At 38.1% G+C, this 15,825-nt stretch overlaps 1 pseudogene; it reads right to left on the bottom strand.

Moving 5' to 3' along the window:
* Positions 1 to 463: 463 nt before the first annotated feature.
* On the bottom strand, positions 464 to 3,129 carry LOC110570097 (annotated as a pseudogene).
* Positions 3,130 to 15,825: the final 12,696 nt, after the last annotated feature.

Below are 15,825 nucleotides of genomic sequence, written 5' to 3'. Positions count from 1 at the left end.
TCAGAGAAAAATATGGTCTTACATTCTTTTATTATATATACATTCAAATCTATTTTACATACAATAATTGGTTGTATCAAATAATCATACCAAGGCCTTCTACTGGTAATCTTCCCCAAGATAGATTCAGGTGAAATTAGGTATTTGCGCACTTCGTGGACTGCCACACTTGAGACTTCGTGACTGATTTCAGTTTTGAGGCCATGCACACAATTCAAAACATACACAAAAGGGGTTAAGGCGAAAAAAAAAAAAGAAAAAAAAAGTGGGCTGAAAGAAAGCACAGGATTTGGAACGAGTAACGTGTGCCTTTTGCTTGCATGGGAGCCACCACGTGACCAGCAAAGGCCCTGCCTGACTCCGGGCTCTTCTGCTATAGCGTGGGGGCTTCTGAACATCTACAGTGATTGCGCGGCGGGTGGACAGACAGCAAGTGTGACCAGCTGGACGCTTCAAGGAGGGCTCATTCCTTCTCCACCTCTCCTTTCTTGGGTTCTGGGTCCAGTTCGTAATCCGCTAGGGCAGCCTTGATTGCGTCTTCGGCCAGCGTGGAGCAGTGCAATTTCAAGCGGGGGAAGGCAGAGCTTCTTGGCAATGTCCGTGTTCTCGATGGCTAAGGCGTTCCTCTACCGTCTTCCCTTTTACCCGTTCAGTGGCTAACGAACGACCTGGGGGCAATAGCAGCCCCCCAGCCCGATGTTTTAAACCTGGCGTCCACAATCTTCCCCTTTTCATCCACTCGAATCTGCAATTTCATTACATCACCACATGCCGGAGCCGCCACCCATCCATCCAGTTCCAACATTTTTGGCTGTCTCATCAAGGGAGCCCACGTTTCTAGGATTTTCGTAATGATCAACAACCTCCTTGTGGTAGAGCGGGTTGGAGCCGACAGTTCCCGGGCAGGCAGGCGGGGGCTCCGCAGCAGCCCGGCAGACGCCGCCCGCCTCTGGCCGCTGCCATCTTCCGGGCTTTTGCATGGACTTTTAAAAAATGGGTTTTAAATAAATTAAAGAGGGTATATGTGCTTGTTATAAAATAATTCAAACAGGAAAATTTTAAAGTTAATGTCTTTCAACGTCATACATGTTTTCCCCCTAGCCAGGTGGTGTCCTTGTCTGTGAGGCTCCAGCTCCCTTTCCCTAGGCTAAGTCTATAAGGGGCCCTTCAGAAACCTGGCTTACACACACACACACACGTGCACGCGCGTGCATACCTTGCTTACACACACGCGCGCATACGCTGTGCATACATATCCATCAAATCTTTCTATATATCATATTATTCATACCATTTGTCATATATATACCTTTTTAATTTTGACGAAAATTGGATCACGCGCCATGTACTATTTTGCAATTTATCTTTTGCATTACACTGTGGGCATCTTTCCCTTTCAGTATGATGAATCTACCACATTCATCCTAATGGCTGCAAAATATTCCCTTGAGATGTAGCCTAATTTATTTCAACAATTCCCAAGTGACTGACATTTGTTTCTGATTTTCAGCTATTAGCAATATACTACAATAAGCATCTTTCTTTGTACATATCATCTATGTGCATTTTGAGGAGAGCATATATGTAGGATAAATACCTAGAAATGGAATTCCTGGACCAAAGATCTATGTGTGTGAATTTTGAGAAATATTGCCAAATGGAGAAGGGCTGCGTATGTTTATTCTCTCACTAGCACTGTGGGAAAGGATTTTATTATCCATGTCTTTACCAGTTGGTAAGCTAAGCCAAACCACAGAGGGATGGTCTGGCTTTGAAGATTGGCAACGGGACTCCAGTCAATTTTGCTTTTATTTCAGTTTGCCACTGAGACAGCAAACAAACAGGGCAAGTCCCTGGACCAGAGGTTCTCAAAGTGTGGTCCCTGGCCCCAGAACAGCATCACTACCTAGGAACTTGGTAACAGATACAAGTTCTCAGGTCCTACCCTCGACCTCCTGAATCATAAATTCTCAAGGCAGGGCCCAGCAATCTCTGTGGTTTAACAAGCCCTCCAGGTGATTTTGATATTCACCGAAGTTTGCAAACCACCACAGTAGGGCTTGATCAAAGCGAGGATACAGTTTCCCAGTGCCTCCTTTATTCCTCTTAGAGTTGAACCTGGAATTCTCTGGTTCAAGTTGAAGGTGCCCTGGGCTACATACTCTCTGTATCTCATACCATTTGGGTGGGACAGGAGCCAAACTTGCACTCAGTGAGTAATCATTCTCATAAAAGGCAACCTCTCCTGCCCCAAAGTTACAAAGATCTGTGTCCTATTTCTTATCTCATTAGGAAGCTACAGTGGACATGGCCAAATAGTAATAAAATTTTGGCTTCTTGTCTGTCTGAAAAATGGCACCTCATTCCTATTTTATATTAATTTCTTTAATTATAAGTGAAGTTGAGCATCTTTTCATTTTATAGGCCATTTGCACTTCTTTTTACCCTTATTCCTTCTTTATGTTCTTTGCCATATTTTCTATTGGCTGACTGTCTCTTTATTAACTTACAAGCAATTTTAATTTTAAGGAAATAAGCACTTTGTCATTTGTGTTGCCAATTTGTTTTTATCCAGTTTGAAATTTATCATTTGAATTTAGTTACAGTAAATTTTTGCATTGCAGGTAGTTAAAAGTTTTATGTAGTCAAATTTATTAGTTTTTATCTTTCTGAATTTTGAATTTTATGTAAGCTTAGATAGATCTTCCCAACTGTAGGATAGTAAAAAAAAAAAACCCTCATATTTTCTTCTAAATTTTATGATTTTATTTTTTAGCATATAAATCCTTGATGTAAATAGAATTTATTGTACTTAGGGAATGAGGTATGCATGTAAACATATTTTCCAAAAGCTTAAAAGTTATCCCAATATCATTTATTTAAATACTTTGTCTAAATGATTTGAAGTAACCTATTAATCATATTCAAAGTGAGAATGTATATTTGGGACTATTTCTAGAGTATATTCTATTGATTGAGATTGTCATTAATTTATAGTTCAATTTAGGAGGAAAAAAACTTTCAGTACAAAATTTTCCTAACCAAGAATAGAATATACCTTTATAGTTACCTATTTTCTTTTTCTTTTCTTTTCCTTTTTTCCTCAGGAGTGACATGAACTTTCTCCATAGGTGTTGCATATATATTTTGTAAACTTGTGAATTAAAAAGAATTTTTATTGAAGATAGTTCATACACAATGTTACGCTCGTTTCAGGTGTAGAGTGTAGTGATTCGACAAGTCTCTACATTATGCTGTGCTCCCCACAAGTGCATCTACCATCTGTCAGCCTACAGCGTTTTTACAATACCATTGACTATATTCCCTATGCTGTGCCTTTTATTCCCATGACTTACTCATTCCATCCCTGGAAGCCTGTATCTCCCACTGCCCTTCCCCCATTATGCCCATTGTCTGATCCCCTCCCCTCTGGCAACCATCAATTTGTATATTTCTGAGTTTTAAAGGTGATGTTTTCCTCTGTTATGATTTTTTACACTATTTGCATGTATAGTAAAGCTCAATATCTTTATGTATTACTTTCATAGCCAGTCATCTTACTGAATTCTCATATTATTTCTGCTAGTTTTTGGAGGATTCCTATGGGTTTTTCAAGTTTACAATAATCATTTACAAAGAATATAAAGCATCCTAGCTATGAGATTAGACTTTTATTATGGAATTCTTGTTGTGGAATATGACCTTCTTTCTAGTTTTCTGCTTTAAAAAATATCACTTTTAATGAAGTAAATATATATACCACAAATTTGACAATTTTAAGCAGGCAATCTGAGTTTTGACAAACGTATACAATTTTATTTTGTGTAATTACATGAAAATACGGTTTTATAAGCTGTATTTTTTAAAAAGATTTTATTTATTTATTTGACACAGAGAGAGAGAGCACAGACAGGGGAGCAGCATAGGGAGAGGGAGAGGGAGAAGCAGACTCCCAGTTGAGTCGAGAGCCTGACATGGGGCTTCATCCCAGGACTCTGGGATCACGTCCTGTGCTGAAGGCTGACTCTTAACTGATTGAGCCACCCAGGTGCCCCTATAAGTTGTATTTTTGTATAATTACACAAAAACACAGTTTATGTTACTATTGTGTCATTACCGCCACAATCATGACGTAGAACATATCTATCACTCCAAAAAGTTCCCTTCTGCCTCCTTTCTTGCTTCTTCCTATGCCTGGCCCCTGGCCCTAAGCCCAACCCCTAAATGGCTTTTTGTCATTGTAATTTTGCCCTTTCCAGAATTTTGGATAGATGGAGCCATACAATATGCAGTCTTTTCATGTCTGAACCTTTCCATTTGGTATTCCATTATATGGATATACAACAAATTTGTTTATATTCACCAGTTGGTGGACATTTGGGTCATTTGCAAATTTTTGGTGGTTTTTTGTTGTTGTTGTTTATTTTATTTTATTTTGTTTTGTTTTGTTTTGTTGTTAGTCACCATACAGTACATCATTAGTTTTTGATGTAGTGTTCCATGATTCATTGTTTTCGTATAACACCCAGTGCTCCATGCAGTACGTGCCCTCTTTAATACCCGTCATCAGGCTAACCCATCTCCCCACTGCCCTCTCCTTTAGAACCCTCAGTTTGTTTCTCAGAGTCCATAGTCTCTCATGGTTCATCTCCCCCTTCAATTCCCCCCCTTCATTTTTCCCTTCCTTCTCCTAATGTCCTTCATGCTATTCCTTATGTTCCACAAATAAGGGAAACCATATGATAATTGTCTTTCTCTGCTTGACTTATTTCACTTAGCATAATCTCTTCCAGTCCCATCCATGTTGATGTAAAAGTTGGGTATTCATCCTTTCTGATGGCTGAGTAATATTCCATTGTATAGATGGACCACATCTTCTTTATCCCTTCATCTGTTGAAGGCATCTCGGCTCTTTCCACAGTTTGGCTATTGCGGACATTGCTGCTATGAACATTGGGGTGCATATGGCCCTTCTTTTCACTACATCTGTGTCTTTGGGGTAAATATCCACTAGTACAATTGCTGGGTCATAGGGTACCTCTATTTTTAAATTTTTTAGGAACCTCCACACTGTTTTCCAAAGTGGCTGTACCAACTTGCATTCCCACCAACAGTGTAAGAGGGTTCCCCTTTCTCCACAACCTCTCCAACATTTGTTGTTTCTTGCCTCGTCAATTTTTGCCATTCTAACTGGTGTAAGGGGGTATCTCAGTGTGGTTTTGATTTGAATTTCCCTGATGGCTAATGATGATGACCATTTTTTCAAGTGTCTGTTAGCCATTTGTGTGTCTTCTTTGGAGAAGTGTCTGTTCATGTCTTCTGCCCATTTTTTTACTTGATTATTTTTTTGGGGGGTGTTGAGTTTGAGAAGTTCTTTATAGATCTTGGATATGAGCCCTTTATCTGCAGTGTCATTTGCAAATATCTTCTCCCATTCTGTGGGTTGCCTCTTTGTTTTGTTGACTGTTTCCTTTGCTGTGCAGAAGCTTTTTATCTTGATGAAGTCCCAAAAGTTCATTTTTGCTTTTGTTTCACTAGGTTTGGAGATGTATCCTGAAAGAAGTTGCTGTGGCTGATATGGAAGAGGTTAGGAATCCTAGAGGAGAACATAGGCAGTAACCTCTTTGACATCGGCCACAGCAAATTTTTGGTTGTTAATGAAAAAAGTGATTGTGAACATTCAAAGGCATGTCTTTGGGCATATGTTACCATTTCTCTTGGGTAAATACTTAGGAGTGAGATTGCTGAGTTGTATGGTAAGAGTGCATTTCTACTCAATAAGAAACTGCTAAACTGTTTCTCATGTGGTTGTACCATTTTGTATTTCTACCCACAGCATATGAGTGAACTAGTTGTTCCACATTCTCACCAGCATTTGGTATTGTAAATTTGTTTTTTTTTTAATTCTTATGCCTGTTTGTGGTTTTAGTATGCATTTCCCTAGTGACTAATGATATTGAGCATCTTTGTATATGCTCACTTATCTATTTTGTTTGATGAAGTGTCTTTTCAAAAAATTTTTCCAATTTTTTAATTGGATTGTTTGTCTTACTGAGTCCTAAGTGTCCTTTATATATTCTCCCAACAAATACTTTATCAGCTATATGTTTTGCAAATATTTTTCCCAGTCTATGACTCGCCTTTTTATTTTTTTAACAGTACCTTTTGAAGAACAAGCTTTTTAATTTTTAAGTCCAATTTACCACTTTTTTTTTTGCTTTTATGGTTTATGTTCTTATAGAAATCTAGTGTAACTAGAGGTAAAAAAATTTTTTCTCCTGTGTTTTCTTCTACAAGTTAAAAAAAAAATTAACCCTTACATTTAGGTCTATCCTTTTTGAGCTAAGTTTTGGATATGGTGTGAAGAGGAGGTTAACATTCCCTCTTTTGTTTTTGTGTGGGAATATCCAACTTTTTGGCACTATTTGTTGAAAAGAATATCCTTTTCACCCTGAAACACATTGGTACCTTTCTTGGTAATCAATGAGCTATATATGTGTAGGTCCATTTCTGGACTCACTATTTTGTTCCATACATTTTTATGTCAATACCAGACTCACTTGATTACTGTAGGTTCATACTGAGTCTAAGTGTACACACAGTACTAAGCAGAAGTTTAATTTAAGGATGCCTGGTGGTGCAGTTGTTTAAGCATCCAACTCTTGGTTTTGGCTCGGGTCCTGAGACCGAGCCTGATGTCGGGGTCTGTGCTCAGCGTGGAGTCTGCTTGAGATTCTCTCTCCTTCTCCCTCTGCCTCTCACGCTTGTACTCTCTCTCTCTTTCTCTAAAATAAGTACAGTTAAATCTTAAAAAAAAAAAGACTTCCAATTTTGTTTTTCTTTTTTGAAAGACTTCCAACTTTTTCTTTTCTTTGGCTTTTCTAGGTGTTTTGCATTTCTATATAAATTTTAGAATCTGCTTGTAATTTATAAAAAAAAACATATTTTGGAATCATGTCACATCTATAAATCAATTGGGGGGGGACTGGTATCTTATTTTAACACTGTTGCATTTTTTGATTGATGAACACAGTATATTTCTCCATTGCTCTAGTCTTTAAAAATTCCTAATTAGTAGTTTTCTGTCTCTAGGGTTTATATGGATGGCCTTTTATTAGATTGAGGAGGTTCTGTTTTATTTCCAGTTTGCCATATTTCTATCACAATTGGGTGTTGAAGCTTATTAAATACTTTTCCCCTGCATCTGTTGAGATGATCATGTCATTGTTCATTTTTGGTCTATTAGTATATGATGGCTCACATTTTTTTTTCTACTGTTAAACAAACCTTAAATTACTGTGAAAGAATTGCTAAAGGAACCTCTTCAGACAGAAGGGAAATATCAGAAGGAAACTTGGAATATCAGGAATAAATAATATCTTTTAACTCCTGATATGAAAGATTAGGAAATTAACATATTTGTACTTTTCTCCAGATCCCCTTTCCCTGTCCTTGCCCATTTTGCCTTAGATCTATGCTTGCTTATACATTTCAATGTTTATGCATTTGCATAATTTTCAGCCTTCTATATTCTAATCAGTTCAGTGCAAATTACAAATACTTTTATGCCATTAATTCTTTCTTTCTCAGTTCTTTTGATTATAGCACTTGTTTGATGAGAATTTATCATCAAGCAGTTTTCTCCAAGAAGGGCTATTTATAAACTTCTTGGCTCAAATTTTTTTTTTTTTGGTCCTGATGTGGCTGTGAAGAAATCTGAGGCCATTGTGATTTTTCTCCTTGGTAGGTGAATTGCTTTTTCTGACTGAATGCTCCTAAAATTCTATTTTTATTCTTAAAGGTAAGCAGCCTTACAAGGATGTATCATGTTGATGACTGCAACAAATTGTTTTTCCCTGGAATATGGTATGCCCCTTTGAGCCCCAGATTCCAGTCTCCCTTTATTTCAGAAATGTGTTTTATTTAATATTTGAACATTATTTTCAGATCCATTTGTCTGACTTCCTTCATTGTTCAAGCTTGAGTTTTGGCTCTGTTTCATCTCTCTTCCATATCTATCTTTCTAATTTTTCTCTGTCCTTTGCCATTTAAATTTCTGGATTTTTATAAGTCTTTCTTTCATGTTCTCAATACTTTTCAAAAAATAATTATTTATTACATTGTTTTATGTTTCTATGTATTTTTTTATTTCTATGGTATTTGTATTGTTCACTTTGATTTCTTTTGTGGACTCTGCCAGCTCATATTCACCACCTTTCTTATTTCCTCTTTAATTTCATATCCCTCTTCACAAAATCTTTGCATATAATTTCTGCCCCCTCTTTAATCTCTCTGAGAGGGTAGAGAATTATTTAAGTTTTTCTTCTGTTTCTTGTGGTAATTTTTCCGATGTATATATATTTAAATGTTTTCCCCCTTTGTTCAAAAGAATTATACAAGGAGTAAACTTTATTTATTTATTTATTTATTTATTTATTTATTTATTTATTTATTTATTTACTTACTTACTTACTTATTGAGAGAGAGGGCTCACATGCACAAGTGGGGAGGGGCAGAGGGGGAGAAAGAGAGAGAGAGAATCTTTAGCAGGCTCCAGGCTCAGCATTGAGCAGGTTGGGGGTCTTGATCTCAGGACCCTGAGATTATGACCTCAGAAGAAATCAAGAGTCAGATGCTTAACGGACTGAGCCACCCAGGCGCCCCGCCAAGTGGTCAACTTTACATGCTGGAATATACTGTTGCCAGTTCTCTTACTTGGAAAGTCTTTATGTGATATTGAGAGCAATCCCTGGATGGGAGAGCTAGAAATCTGACATGGATAAGAGGAAGATTGGATCTAGATGGTGGGAGAGACACAGGGCTGTGCATCATTGTGGAAGGTGGGGGATGGTGCTAGCATGTGACTCCTCCCCGGACTGGCAGGAGAAAGTACCTAAGTGTGAAGAGAGAGACAAGACCCCTAGTAGCTTACCCGAATGAGGTCCATCCATGCAAGCGAAGCTTTAGGGAAATATGTTCACAGTACCATCAAGTACACCTTTGTTTTAAGTGGTCACATTATTTTACCTCGGTTAAGTAAACACTTGTCACCACAGTAAGAACTTATCTGAGTGTATCATTTCTGCTGGTCTCGACATATGCTCATTTCAAAAAAAAAATCAAACAATAAAAATATAGGTAGTAAAATTGAAAGTTCCTTTTTACTTTCTCCCAGTGCTTTACCCCCTTCCTGTCTAAGAAGTAATCACTGTTTAATGCATTGATATATTCACTTGACCTTTTCCTGTGTATGCTTACACTTAAGAATTTTCTTTTTTTACTAATATATCTTGGTAATCTTTTTATGCCAGTACCTATTTTTCTACCACAAAAATGACTTTCATGGCATTATACACTATGGCTGTATTATTGTTTATCTAACCATTTACTATTCTTGTCCATACATCTACCCTAAAATGCTACAATGAACAGTCTTCTATGTGGATACTGAGTGTGTCTATTGCACATAATCCTAAAAGTGGATTTTGTAGGTATAAGAAAATGCACAAGTAGAGGTTTGATAAGTACTGAAAAATTATACTTCAAAAAGTCTGTTCCAATTTTTCTCACTAATGAGAGTCTGTTTCCCTACATACACTCTTGTCAGAATACAATGTTACCCTGCTTTTTCATTTTTGCCCATTAGATAAGTTTTTTAACTCATTATTTTAAAAATTTGCATATTCCAAATTATAGTGGAAGTTCAGCATATTTAAAAAATATTCATTAGACACGTATTTCTTCTCTGAATTTCTTTGTTTTTGTTAGGCTTTTTTTCAGTCTTTATTGATTTCTAGGGACACTTTTTTCTTTTTCTTTCATTTTTTTTATATATATAGAGAGAGACAGAGAGCATGTGCGGACAGTGGGGAGGAGGGGGGGGGAAGGGAGGGACAGAGGGAGAGGGAGAATCTTAAGCAGGCTCCATGCTCAGTGTGGAGCCTAACTCGGAACTCGATCTCACAACCCTGAGATCATGAGCTGAACTGAAATCAAGAGCCCGATGCTTAACCAACTGAGCCACCCAGGCGCCCCATCTAGGGGCATTTTATACTGGTTATTAATATCTATCTGTCATAGATGTCAGAAATATTTTCTCCTGGTCAGTGTCTCATCTTTGAATTTTATTTATAATCTTTATAGTATTTAAAATATTTGAATTTTTAAAATCTTTTCATTTTATGGCTTTTGTGTCTTACAAAAGTATTCCCTACTTAAAGATTAAGACATAACGTTCTCCTGTATTTTTCCTAATATTTATATAATTTTTAATACCTTTAATGTTTTATTGAGCTTAGTTTTTAATCTGTCTTTAAATAGCTAGCCTGTTATTCCAACATCATTTATTGAATTGTTGGTCTTTTCTCTCCTGATTTGAAATATCACATGCTTTATTTTTTCATATTGGTCTATTTATCGGTTCTTGGAACAATGTCACACTATTCTTCAAACTTAGAGTGGTCCAGAAAGTCCCTCCTCATTATTCTTTTTAAAATTGTACTATCGGGCGCCTGGGTGGCTCAGTTGGTTAAGCGACTGCCTTCAGCTCAGGTCATGATCCTGGAGTCCCGGGATCGAGTCCCGCATCGGGCTCCCTGCTAGGCGGGGAGCCTGCTTCTCCCTCTGCCTCTGCCTCTCTCTCTCTCTCTCTGACTCTCATGAATAAATAAATAAAACATTTAAAAAAAAATAAAATAAAAAAAATAAAATTGTACTATCTATTTCATTTCATTTTATTGTATTTTATTTCATTTCATTTAAACATCCTTTTATGATTTTGATTGAAAATTGTATCAAATTTATATATAAATTTACAGAGATCTGATATCTTTCAATATTGGATCTTCCCATCTAGAAACATAGTTTGCACTTCTATTACTTTAGAACTTCTTTTACTTTCTTCAGTAAAATTTTACAGCATTCTTCATAAATGTGCATCTCTTATTAAACTTAATTATGAATATGTTATTTGCTATTATGGGATATTTGAGTATATGCTTTTTAGTTATTTCAGGTCTAGAAAAATAACCATTAATTCTTATATGTTGATCTTGTATCCATCTAACTAAATTCTGTTTGTTCAAAAAGTTTATTAGTAGATTGTCTTGTGTGTCCTAGATGGGCATTCCCATTGTTAGATAGTAATAGTTTTGTCTTTTTCTTTCCAATATTGGTACTATTTTTTCTTCTAATATTTTAAAGTTTTTTCAGTTAAAATTTTTCACCCTGGGCGCCTGGGTGGCTCAGTCGTTGGGAGTCTGCCTTCGGCTCGGGTCATGATCCTGGAGTCCCAGGATCGAGTCCCGCATTGGGCTCCCTGCTCGGCGGGGAGTCTGCTTCTCCCTCTGACCCTCTTCCCTCTCGTGCTCTCTATCTCTCATTCTCTCTCTCTCAAATAAAAAAAAAAAATTAAAAAAATTTTTCCCCCTGTTAATAGGTATTTATTGAGTTCAGAATGTCTCTTTTATAGTGTTTAATTCCTTAAATACTTAAGTGTTTCTTGTTTGCTCTTACATGTGGTTGAGATTCTAGATTGAACAGTTTGTTGCTACTAAGTGTATTTTCTCAAGCTAAATGAGGATCCCTGTTTGTCTGGCAGTTGATGCAAACTAATCACCTTTGGTGAGTCCACAGGAGAAGAGGACCAACACGTGGCTAAGAAGGTGTAAAGGAGGCTTGACTTTTGGGAATGAGGCTCCCAGTATCTCTTGGCAGACAGAGACTCTTTCTTTTTCTCAGTAGCCACTCTGGTAGTCTCCCATGCCAGAGTTGTTAGAAAGGGGTACTCATAACTCTCATTGGGGGACAAATGTGAAGGAATGAGGAATGGGCAGAGGAATGGGGGCTGGGATTGGCTGTCTTATCTGTGGCACTCTTCAGTTAATTATCGAAAACACTGTCACATGCTTCTTCTTGCCTCCACTGCCTCTGACTATGGTATTATTCTGGAGTTCCCTTGGGAAAAACCACCTTTTGGGATGTTTTGTCTATTGAGAGGGGTTCCTCAGCTCTTTTGGGATCTGTACCCCATCTATTTGCCATTGCTCTATCACTTCTAGAAGTCTACACTTTTCTGGTCAGCTGGTAAACCTTGTTTCCAGTGTTGTTATAAATTTACTAATTTACTTTCTTTTTGAAGAGGGTGTTGGACTCTATTTTTGCACACACTTCATGTTAGATCATTTTTGATGAATTCTTATTCATAATTAGGTATAGTGTCATCCAGGCCTGCTAATTTGCTCAAGAACTGAGTGGAGGGGGGCAGAGAGTGACGGCGAGCAGCACTTTACTCACTATTTTAAAAAAGGGTTTTTTTCTTGCTTTAATGAGGCTCATTATATAACATGTTGAAAATACAGAAAAATAGAAGGAAGAAAAGAATCATTCATAATTCTATTATGACAATTACTGTTAATATTTAGCTACATTAACTTTTAGTCTTCTACTTAAACATATTTTACCATTCTTGTGATTACATTCTCTCTATAGTGTTTTGTATTTATTTTTCAATTAACATCTTACTACATGTTTCTTATACTATTAGAAGCAATCATGATTAAATCCATACTTTAATAATGTCATAAGATATAATCAAATGGATCCTCCAAGGGTAGTATTTCCCTGTGTAGGGTCTTTTGGGTCAATTGGTATTTGGCTCTTTTATTTTTAAAAAAGAAGGAAAGGAAATTTTATTTATATACATTTATTATTTACTTTTTGAGATAAAAGTTATAGCAAAATGTACAGATCCTAAGTGAATAATTTAATCAGTTTAGGTAAATACATACATCCAAGTAACCGTGATCCCAACCAGATATAGAATACTTACTTGACTCATTTTAATAATGCAATGATAAATACCTATAAGAAGCTTCCCCCTATTTGGATTATTTAGGATTATTTACTTAGGCCATGTTCCTAGAAGTGAAATGATGTTACCTCATTTTAAGAGGTGGACTTTTTACCAAAATGTTTTTCAAGGGGTTGGATCAATTATCTGTTCCCACCAGGCAGTGGAGTGTGCCAGCAATATTCAGTTGTTTCTCTGTGATCTCCTTGATACTCTGATCAGCCCCACCAAAGGAAAGCTCCACTATTTCTTCTTGAAAGCAAATTGTGACTTTGTCATGTCAATAACTACCTCCACCCAACAGTGATTCTGTGTTTAAGTGTATGTGTATTTATGTGTAAGAAATTGCCATTTCTGCTTTTAGTGGCTCCAACAAATTTTAATTTCTTGAGGAACCTCCAGCCTGTTTTCCAGGGTAGCTGTACCAATTTACATTCCCACCAACAGTGCAAGAGGCTTTTCTTTGCTGTACATCCTCACCAACACTTGTTAACTCTCGTCTTTTTGATAATAGAAATTCTAGTAGGTGTGGGGTGATATCTTATTGTGGTCTTGATGTGCATTTCCCTGGTGATGCAGGTTGATTAGAAGCTGGACCCTCAGGCAGTGGCTGGAACAGTGTGCAGTCAGTCTCCTTCCTGGGAGAAACTGGGAATTGGGCACTTGTCTGCTGTCTCTGTGCTGGGCCCAGGGGTAGGGCTACAGGGAGATGGGGGTGCTCCTACATGGTTTAAAAACTCCTTCTTTGTTTTTTATGGTCCTGTGGGATTCAATGCAAGTCCCGTTGGCTCTCCAAGCCAGGTTAGGTGACTGCTGTAAAAGTCAGAGCACTAGATGTGTGGACTAGCTCCTTCCAGGGAGAAACTGGAGACTTAGTTTTATTGTCGGGAGTGCTCCAGGGTGAGGAGAAGGGGAAGTGCTCACCAGCTCACTCAGGCTCTGGGGAGGATCTGGTCATTGTCAGCTTGATGTGTGCTGGTTAGGAGCTAGACTCTTCTTCAGGAGCTTTTGAATTATGCAGTCAAACTCTTGAAAGGAAAGACTGGGAGATGAGCATTTTTGCCTGCTCTCCGCACTGAGCCCTGAGCAGGTAGCCATGCTATTATGTTGGCCAAGGTCCATTGGGACCCCTGAGTGAAAGCCCCGCTGACTCTCAGAGCCAAGTGATTTGGTGCCTTCTGTCTGGTGGAAGTCTTCAAAGTTGGGGAGCTAAATGTGGGGCCCAAGCTCCTTTCTCCTCAGGGAGAAGCTGGGATTTGGGGGCTCCTTCCCTCCCAACTGTATGTCATTATGCTGAGTGTGGGATTTATGGTAAGGTTTCTCAGCCTTTCCTACCTGTTTTGATATGGGTATTTTTTCAGTAGTCCCATATGTAGGAGTCACTCAGTTTCTGAATTTCTCTCAGAGGGAATTGTTCCATGTATAGCTGTACATTTGGTGCATGTGTAGGAGGAGGGAAATTCAGGAGCCTCCTATGTCACCATCTTGTTGTGGAATAGTAAATAAATGTTTTTTGACTAAGTGAGCTATACTGGTAACAGGAATTGAGATCTGGACTGGAAGATATATCTTACTTCAATTTATTGGGAAAACACAGCAATCTAGCATTTGTCTTTTTAAGAAAGGAATTAGCATTGGAGACAAATAGCAAGCTGCTGAGGAAGTTCAAAAACTGATACATTTCTGTAGGATATTCTTGTCCAACTTCCAAATCACCCTGGATCAGGACAGTAGAGATGGTTTAAAGTAGAAACACATAGGGTCAGTGGAGAGGTATATTATTGCTTCAAATGTGTGGGAAGATGGGATTAGCATCTCCCTGTAGTACTTCAGCCATGCCTAAGGCAAACTTCCTGTTGCTTTAACCTCTTGATTTTGTGTAGCCATATTAAGTAAATATTTATTAAAATATCCCAGACCTGTATCTCTTCATCTGCTAAAATGGTAGATTTTGAGGACAGGGTTCATCCCCCTCCCCCGCTTTTAAAATTTTTTTATAGAGAGAGAGACAGTGCATGCATGTAAGTGTGGAGGGAGGGACAGAGGGAGAGAGAATCTCTAGCAGGTTCCATGCCCAGCATGGATCCCACTCAGGGCTCAATCTCAGGACCCAGAGATCATGACCCTGAGCCGAAATCAAGAGTCATCGCTCAGCAGACTGAGCCTCGCAGGTGCCCCACAGGGTCCCTTTTTTTGTGTGGCAGTCTAATATCTGCTAACCTTTGTGTGTGTGTGTGTGTGTGTGTGCACTTCACATCTTATATAATCATCTCGGCAACACATGTAGTTTTTGTTTATTTATTTTCCAGCTTCCTTTTTATTCCCTTCCACTATCACAATTTAGATACACAAAACTCTCACTGTGCGAGATTTGGTCATTATGTTTGCTAGCTCTTCTATGATGTTTATAAAATATGTCAACACCCTATAGTGCATTGGCATTGTTTTGTTATCCTACTTGCTATCAAAGAAATAAAACAAACGCCCCCAAGCAAATTATCTAACTCATTACCTTTCAGTAGCATTTCAGAGATGGAAAATTTATAAATGGTAAGAGCGGAGCATAAGGGGAGGAAATGCTATCTTGCCCCATAGTCTGGGACTCATGCTGGGGGACAGTGGAGGTGGCACTGGCCCCCCATCTTCTGCACACCCCTTCACTCTCCACCTGCACCGTTCACCTGAATACATTAGTCTCGCCGAGAGGGAGATGAAAGCAGAGTGTGCACCTGCAGTGTAGTGTGACTGCCGCAGCTTGATGAGAGGTTGCCAGGGAAGCAATTAAAAAAAAAAAAACAAAAAACGGGAGGAGAATTGTCAAGGTTTGGCTCCTTGTGAAATTTGCCTGTCAGAACAGATGATGCATTTGGGCATAACACTCTCCCAGTTTCTTCTTCTAGCAGTTTTCTCCCTCATTTTCAAGGCTTTTGGAGTTTTGCTGCAACTTATCCATTTAAGGGGCTTTCCCCTTCACA

The sequence above is a fragment of the Neomonachus schauinslandi genome, chromosome 1 (assembly GCF_002201575.2).
Source record: "Neomonachus schauinslandi chromosome 1, ASM220157v2, whole genome shotgun sequence".
Lineage (NCBI taxonomy): Eukaryota > Metazoa > Chordata > Mammalia > Carnivora > Phocidae > Neomonachus > Neomonachus schauinslandi.
The sequence above is the reverse complement of the archived record's forward strand: the minus strand, read 5'-3'. Positions and strand labels throughout refer to the sequence as shown.